This window comes from Panulirus ornatus, chromosome 23 (assembly GCF_036320965.1).
Source record: "Panulirus ornatus isolate Po-2019 chromosome 23, ASM3632096v1, whole genome shotgun sequence".
NCBI lineage: Eukaryota > Metazoa > Arthropoda > Malacostraca > Decapoda > Palinuridae > Panulirus > Panulirus ornatus.
In genome coordinates this window covers 17,783,642-17,793,105 of record NC_092246.1, presented here as the reverse complement: position 1 = coordinate 17,793,105, position 9,464 = coordinate 17,783,642, and the positions used below count along the sequence as shown (strand labels likewise).

General features: G+C 43.0%; 1 non-coding gene across 1 annotated transcript; it reads right to left on the bottom strand.

Annotated features, from left to right (window-relative positions):
- Window positions 1–7,501: 7,501 nt before the first annotated feature.
- Window positions 7,502–7,574, bottom strand: TRNAV-UAC (transfer RNA valine (anticodon UAC)). The gene has a single exon. It is a non-coding gene; the product is annotated as a tRNA-Val (tRNA).
- Between the last annotated feature and the right edge of the window lie 1,890 nt (window positions 7,575–9,464).

The window sequence follows — 9,464 nt, the reverse complement described above, 5'->3', positions numbered from 1 at the left end:
TTCTCTTATTTGTTATTGTTGGACTTGGTGGTCTTAGACTGAGATGATCACTGAACCATGATACGTCACACACACACACGCACACACAACACACACACACACACACACACACACACACACACACATAGAAAATGGGTAATTCATGGAACTAACGCTACACACAATTGGTCCCAGTTCGAACGCATTTTCGTAATGTGAGAACTTAACGAATGTAAAACCTCGAAAGATCTCTGAAAAAAGAAATGGATCAAACCAAGTTATTACACGAGAAGATTGTCTCTGTTAATAGATTTCCTTACAGACCTTTCATTTCCCTGATATGATTAGAGAGACGAGGAGCTGTTTCCAGTTTCTGTTCCAGCCAGCCAGCCAGTCAGATATCATTCCAGCTCGGGCTTCCTTGTCGTTCCAGGATGTGGTGGGTGCCACTGGAAAACTAGACGAAGCTCTTTTCCAAGCTGGGGAAACTCAAGCTTCACATGTAACTGTACAAAAATTTAACCCAATTACTGAGTCCCTTTGAAAATGTAATTTAACCTGATCTTTTCGCTCATATTTCTTAAGCAAAGATTCCTTAAAGAATCCTATTCTTTTTTTTTTGTTCTTTGTGATATGAACGAAAATTAAGAGGATCATGTGATTCTTCACTCCAGTATATATATATATATATATATATATATATATATATATGCATAAAAGATACAAAATCAAAATACGCTTGCGCTTGCGCGTGTGTGCATGCGCGCGCGCGTGTGTGTGTGTGTGTGTGTGTGTGTGTGTGTGTGAGTGTGTATGTGTGTGTGTGTGTGTGTGTGTGTCTGTGAGTGCGTGTGTGTGTGTGTGAGTGTGTGTGTGTGTGTGTGTGTGTGTGTGTGTAGAGTCACCTAACTATACGGATGATCAAAATACGTGCAAAATCTGGTTGATGTCCCTCTTCAAATACCTACAACACCTCCTTCATATCATGAGTTCTGAACATGCGCCTCAGACAGCAAGTAAGAAAGGTCTCTCTCTCTCTCTCTCTCTCTCTCTCTCTCTCTCTCTCTCTCTCTCTCTCTCTCTCTCTCTCTCTCTCTCTCTCTCTCTCTCTCTCTCTCTCTCTCTCTCTCTCTCTCTCTCTCTCTCTCTCTCTCTCTCTCTCTCTCTCTCTCTCTCTCTCTCTGCAACAGACGCTAGGGAACCACTGGACCGGATTCATTATCGTGAAAGGGACGAAGGTCACACAAAACCTCGGCCGTCATTTGTTTGCAGTTCTGGTGTCAATTTGTAGTGGTGAGAAAGACTGGTGGCAGGTGTGGCGGTATGTATGATGCCACACCTGCCACAACAGATGGGGTTTTACCTAACGTATGTTACACTGTGTTAACTTCATGTACAGTCTAGGTTATTGGGAGTCAGTCCATTTCCATGATCCCTTTGTGTGTGTGTGTGTGTGTGTGTGTGTGTGTGTGTGTGTGTGTGTGTGTGTGTGTGTGTGTGTGTGTGTATTTTCCATGACCAAAGTCCCCTTTTTTTGACTCCTGACTGGAAAATACTTTTCCAGGACAAAGACATGACTATAATGACTTGTGACGGTGAGGTTGGAGTTTTCGTCCCACACATCCAGCGAGCCATGGCGTTCCAGTCGCCTCTGCTCCCACCGCGAAGATGAAGTACACCTTCCCTCCTTGGTAGTGAGTGAGGGCAACAACGTCCAACGACTTGATCCCCGCGTCATTGAGGGACTGTGGTAGCGGACGATCCTTGCTATTGACCGGGTCTCAGCCATCAGCCTGGGAGTGTTTAACGTCTCACTCACCCTTCGCATTCGTCCTCTTCCTCCCTCGCCTAGCCGCCGACCCCATCCATGCCACTGCTACGTCTCACAGCCGGGCTCACCTCCCTTCCCTCAACTCCACAATGATCCTGCAAAGTCCAGCAACGTTAGGTGCGAATGTCTGGCGCTACGGTGAACGCTATCTTACGATTTTGCGACTCGTGAATTATATTCTCTGAATCTCTACGGGAGATTTCAAGCCATGTGATTATATAGCATATATGTGTGTGTGTATGTGTGTGTGTGTGTGTGTGTGTGTGTGTGTGTGTGTGTGTGTGTGTTTGCATGTTTACCCTGAACTGATATACCTTATATGAGCTTACTATCGACCTACCTCAACACCCTTTCTAGGTTATATATCCATCGCCTCCTGGCAAGTGTACAACAATCATACCTTCAGGGGGAGGACGAACCCCACCAGGCATTTCTCACACTCCTCCCTCCTCCTCCCCGCCCATGGTTTCTGCTCGTTTCTGTTTCCCTGTCATGTCCTGTGCCAGTCTCCTGCCACCCTCCGCCCGACCCCGACGTTGTTAAGTGTCCATCAGTGTGTTCTGGCCACACGTGACCATCCACCCAGAGGCGTGTGTGTCCATCACGCCTCTCCACACACACACACACTCACACACCTGCCTTGTTAGTGACTCCCCCACGCCGTCTCTCTCTCTCTCTCTCTCTCTCTCTCTCTCTCTCTCTCTCTCTCTCTCTCTCTCTCTCTCTCTCTCTCTCTCTCTCTCTCTCTCTCTCTCTCTCTCTCTCTCTCTCTCTCTCAGAATCTAAGGATGTAACAAAAAATTGATGCTTAGTATATCATTCGGATGAGCAGTATATATTGTTCTTAACAAGTAAACAATATCGTATACATATTTTTCTTTTTTTTGCTTTGTCGCTGTCTCCCGCGTTTGCGAGGTAGCGCAAGGAAACAGACGAAAGAAATGGCCCAACCCACCCCCATACACATGTATATACATACGTCCACACACGCAAATATACATACCTACACAGCTTTCCATGGTTTACCCCAGACGCTTCACATGCCCTGATTCAATCCACTGACAGCACGTCAACCCCGGTATACCACATCGATCCAATTCACTCTATTCCATGCCCTCCTTTCACCCTCCTGCATGTTCAGGCCCCGATCACACAAAATCTTTTTCACTCCATCTTTTCACCTCCAATTTGGTCTCCCACTTCTCCTCGTTCCCTCCACCTCCGACACATATATCCTCTTGGTCAAGCTTTCCTCCCTCATTCTCTCTATGTGCCCAAACCACTTCAAAACACCCTCTTCTGCTCTCTCAACCACGCTCTTTTTATTTCCACACATCTCTCTTACCCTTACGTTACTTACTCGATCAAACCACCTCACACCACACATTGTCCTCAAACATCTCATTTCCAGCACATCCATCCTCCTGCGCACAGCTCTATCCATAGCCCACGACTCGCAACCATACAACATTGTTGGAACCACTATTCCTTCAAACATACCCATTTTTGCTTTCCGAGATAATGTTCTCGACTTCCACACATTCTTCAAGGCTCCCAGGATTTTCGCCCCCTTCCCCACCCTATGATCCACTTCCGCTTCCATGGTTCCATCCGCTGCCAGATCCACTCCCAGATATCTAAAACACTTCACTTCCTCCAGTTTTTCTCCATTCAAACTTACCTCCCAATTGACTTGACCCTCAACCCTACTGTACCTAATAACCTTACTCTTATTCACATTTACTCTTAACTTTCTTCTTTCACACACTTTACCAAACTCAGTCGCCAGCTTCTGCAGTTTCTCACATGAATCAGCCACCAGCGCTGTATCATCAGCGAACTACAACTGACTCACTTCCCAAGCTCTCTCATCCCCAACAGACTTCATACTTGCCCCTCTTTCCAAAACTCTTGCATTCACTTCCCTAACAATCCCATATATATATGTATATATATATTTATACATATATATATATATATATATATATATATATATATATATATATATATATATATATATATATATATATATATATATATATATATATATATATATATATATATATATATATATATATATATGTGTGTGTGTATGTATGTATATAAAATGTGGATGAAGGTCCATGGCCGTGAGGGCAAGAGACGTGAGGGAAAACTGTGTGGTTTGTTTATATAAAGTCACTCTGAGGTTAACTCTTTACCCTCGTTGGGGAAGAAGATATTTCAAGCCAACACCATGAACAGAGACACGCTAGGGTTAAGATTACATGGCCCTCCCTGAGTGTTGTGTTACTCACGTGAAAATGTTTTACTGCAAATGAACGCGATACTTTATCCTGCAGCATCGTGTAACCTCTTTCCTCCGTGTTAGAGAAATCAATAAGACGAGAAGTTCAGAACACACACACACACACACACACACACACACACACACACACACACACACACACACACACACACGGAAATGCTGTTCCCCAGCATGAGTCAGACTTTTATGGACTCCTCTCAATGGGAGACTGTGTTAAAAAAAGACATTCTTCGTTCACCATTAAGCACAGATCGTTACATGGTTTTATAGCGGAAGCTGCCATTGTTCGGGCGTGGACAATGCTCCAGTAATCAATATCAGCCAATATTTGCATTCCAGTAGAGACGAAAAGGTCGTCTAATGTTCACGTTTTAATGACCATAACTCCAGGTTCTTTTTAAGTGTCCAAGTCAGCTGTTTAGATTGTCTTTTGTTATGTAGCAAAACCACAAATGCTGGGTGATCTTAGCTAGATTGTAGCGCTACACTCACCAGCAAGTTCACGAGGGATACAAAGGTAACTCATGGTCTATTAACAGGACTGACTCCCTCTCGAAGACCGTGACTACATATCACACTACAGTGAGTTACCATATATAAACACAAGGAGCACAAAATACGCTATTTTTTTCCCCCAGACATTCCTTGGAACTTCAACTAAATTATGTAGCGAAGTTTCGCGTGTGCTCGTATTCACTTTCTGCTAATGAAATATCACACCTTCCAAGACGTAAATAAAAGATGAATGTCAACACGAGCTGTCGTCAGATGTGGAGATAAAGTCCGAACATTTTGCTCATTATATTTTCTTGCTCTGCTGGTCACTGTATTAAGAAAACAATTCCTCTCTCTCTCATCGCATGACATTTCAGCACCAGGAATGAGGTGGCTTGTAGCTCCTAACACAATCCTCCTTTTTTCTTAATACAAGAGGAAAACACTATTGCCAAAAGAGTAACTTTGCAGCTTCTTGAAGAATAAGAGTGTCTTATCTTTATCCTCCTCACTGTTGCAACTGTTCATCGTGCCTCTGGACCGTGTGAGCTGATGGCGCTGATTCGCCCTAGTGACTCGAGCAACAAAAACGGAGGATTTGGGGATGAAAAAAAAAAAATGTGGGGGGGAAAAAAATAGTTTCCTTGCGAAGAATCAAAGGTTACCGGGCCGTGTTTCCTGCCAATTTTCTTCTCGTGAGATGGGTAATGGTAGCCAGCAGTGTGCTGGAGGGGTGCTTGTTTGCCGTTTTTTAGCGTTAGAGGTGGTAGCACCAGGAATAGACGAAGAAAAGGCCTTGTTCCTTTACATTCACTCTCTACTTGTCATTATAATGCACTGAAACCAGGGCCCGCTACCTACAACCGGGCCTTACTGACCTTTCCATGATTTCCCCAGACTGCTTCATATGCCTTGATTCAGCCCAATGATAGCACGTCGTCCCCTGTATACCACATCGGTCGAATTCACTCTATCGGTATCGCGCTTCTAAACCTCCTGTTATCAAAAGGCTCCGACCATTCCAGGCGTCTCTCACTCCATCCTTCTGCTCCTTGTGATCCTTTTCCTTAATCCCTCCACTTCCAGTGTGTTTACCCTCTTCGTCACCCTCTCCTCGCTCTTGCTTTTTAAGTGTCCAGACCATCTCATTACACTTCCCTCGGTTCTCATACATATGCTTTTTATTACCACACCTCTCTGTAGCCCTTCTTATCTGATCGACCCTCCTCACACCGCCTAATGTCCTTAGACATTTCAATTTTCAACATATTCACCTTCTTTCCCACTTATCTATCTGAAACCCGAGCCTCGCATCCATACAACACCGTTGGAACTAATATACTACCTTACGTATTTTTGCCCTAAAAGACGAATTCATCTTGTGGACATTACACTATACCTCTTGGAAAGCTTCATCTGATATTCATACAGTAATAGAGTATTTCATACTGTCTTGTAGTTGTCTGTGTCTATAAGATCTTCATTTATCATATCAAGTATAGCGTCCTGTGTCGACCAAAGTAGCTGAAAGTCAAACAGTTTTTAGAGTGCTATCATATATCCAGGTACAACCTAGTAAAATGCCATCATATATCCAGGTACAACCTAGTAAAATGCCATCATATATCCAGGTACAACCTATTATGTTTGTCTATTTATTTTTCCTTCCATGCCTTGTCTTAAGGAGGCTCATTCATGAGGCAAGTCTTGAGGTTTCTCTCGTCACTCTAAGCCTCAAGATTAAGGACCACAGCCGTAAAAGTATAAGCAATGTCAACACTTAAGAGACGTGAGTAAAAGATGATTAAACATGACAGTTATAGACCAGAGTCAGGAAATTATAAGAGGAATTCCTGTTCGACTTGAGAAACACCTGGAGCCTTTCCAGAAGACCTCATTAAAGACCTCATTATGAGGCTTTTTACCTCGTCTACGATAATGGGAGGCGAGAGTTCCACCAGTCCGTTGAAGCTGACGGTAAAGCCCGGAAACTGTGAGTTTGTGACCAACCAATTTCCTGATATTAACACTAAGTGAAAGCATGACGAAAGAATGAGGAGGTGGGGTCGTGTGTGAACACTGCTTCTCACTGCTGTTTCGAAGGTTCGGGATTTGCCTCCGTCTCAGATTGTGAGCTTGTTTCATAGGCTGTAAAATGATTTACAAGATGAGATGCTTATGTTTACTACCCATAAGTCAATGTATAGTCTCTTTCCCCCGTCAGATCGCTACAAGTAACACCGCTTCGGTCCAGTTGCCTAAAGCTGAATAAGTGTTTTGATGTAAAGTTGATGTGAATCATTTAAGTAAGTTTTTGCCTCTTAATTTATATATATATATATATATATATATATATATATATATATATATATATATATATATATATATATAAATTAAGAGCACGCAGAGAGCGTTCTTGTTCAATAATTTACTGGCATGGGTTGATAAATTTTCTTTCCATCTCTAGTTGCAATGAAGACTTTGCACGTCTGCCACTGCAGTGAAAGAGAGGGATACAGTCCAACAGTCTCTTGTACAGCGAGTATAACCCATTTTCTAAAAGCTGTTCCATCTTCAGCATCCTCATCGACCTGAGCGCCTCAGCCTAACCCACTCAAACCCACACCCTCCTCCACCGAGGTATCCCTCGTCCCTCAGTCCTGTACTGGGATTGCTTTACGCTACGTTGTCCCCAAGACCCTGGTTACTTCACGTACATCAAATAGCAATGAGAAATGACTGACTACCATTACTGACTATCATTAATGACTATCATTAATGACCATCATTAATGATCAATGGTGCTGAGGACTTCCATAGTTACATATCATGATATCAGGACAGGTGTGATAAACAGTATGGTAATACGTACATAAAATATATGCCCTTGCTCTCACCAGGGTTCGAACCTGGGACCTTCTGCGTGTAAAGCAGACGTGATAACCACTACACCACAAGAGCTTGTGTCGTACAAGCAGAGATGCTGTCATGATGTGGATATAAGACTAAAGAATTCATTCTAAAAAGCCATTTAAGTGCCTAGTTCCCATGGGGAAATAATGCTCAGGTTTACAGTTCCAAATCGCGCCTCGCAGGACGTGCTGGATGATACGTGAATTAGATTCGAGTCTTCTGGTGATTAATCCTACCACACATCAGTTCACTCAAGTAAACTGCACGTATTGGAATGTATATACAACCATGGTAGTGTCTAGCTTAAGTCTAGAGTATCATTAGTTCTGTGGATTCTTTCATATATTACATATGTCTCTCTTTACGATGTGTACACGACTGCTCAATGTGGACTCTTTCAGATTACGTATGTATTTCGTCACTTAGTGTGCTCGACTGTTCAAAATATTCCTGAGGATTGACAGACAGACAGACTTACGATAATACAAGATGTATTCGTATGATGAAACTGCAGATGGAATCGATTTCCAACCCTGAGTCTCGATAAAGGAAATTGAAGAGTCATTCAACACGCGTAGGATTAGTATTAGATCAAATTCAAATACTGAAATTATGTATAAATGATAACATATATGGTAATGATGTCTGCTGTATTTAGCTAACTGGCTCACACACATGGATAAATCTGGCACGTCGAACAAAAGTTCATGTTATACGAAAAGTCAAAAATTTAGAAAAAAAAACGGAATTTCCAACGACTTTCGGAAGAAAACGCGTCACAGATAAATAACTATTGATTACCACAGCAATAAAGGCGCCATCTATTATCTAACTCTCAGTCTTATCTAACGTTTCCATATGGACGCATATTGTTTGTTTGTCTATAAATGTTTTCACTGTTAATGGCTCATGATACTTTGACATTTAGCCTATTTTTATTCCTCTTTGTCAAATGAAAATGAAATAGAAGTGTAGTTACAGCGAGTAAAACTGTAAAACATTTCATAAAATCCTCTTCTTTTATGTGCATGTTTTTGTTTTTCCGTGTCACGTGTGTGTGTGTGTGTGTGTGTGTGTGTGTGTGTGTGTGAGAGTGTATGTGTATAACGCCAGCAAGAGCTCATTCATGCTAGCTTTTTATATATAGCCAGCGATCAGTGACCTCATCTTCAGTACACATGAAGCGATTTTGAGGGGGAAAATGGGTTTTAAGGAGGAGTAGTGCTTTTTGGATGACACAGTCCACTAGCCTCCCTATCTGGAGACGGAGTCCACTGGCCTCCATCAGGTAAGAGAAGCCAACACTCACAAGACCTCATAGATTGCGTCACTTGCCTCACTCTTCCCCGACGGTTCGATCGAGGTACGTTTGGCTCGGGGTTGCCAGAGTGTGTGTGTGTGTGTGTGTGTCTGTCCCCTCTCTCTCTCTCTCTCCATCTCTCGAGGTGTGTCTTCCACCAAACCAGCTCCTGGACTGAGCACCATGACCATGCAGGGACTGTGAGTCGGACTGAACACCATGACCATGCAGGGACTGTGAGTCGGACTGAGCACCAAGACCATTCAGGGACTGAGTCGGACTGAGCACAATGACCATGCAGGGACTGTGAGTCGGACTGAGCACCATGACCTTTCAGGGACTGTGAGTGAGTCTCTTAATGAATCATCACACAGTGACTCAAAACATACGTCAATGACTGGGTAATCACGATTATCAATTACGAATGATACAGATAATCTACTCACGGTTTATAACGTTATCTTCCACAGCAGTTTTTTACGACAGGCATAAAAACACGTGAAACTCGTTTCCTAAAACTAAATCATGCTCTTGCCAGGGCTCGAACCTGGGACCTTCCGCGTGTAAAGCAGACGTGATAACCACTACACTACAAGAGCTGTCTGGAGGAGGAGGGAAAAGAAAAGGAATTCCCTCTC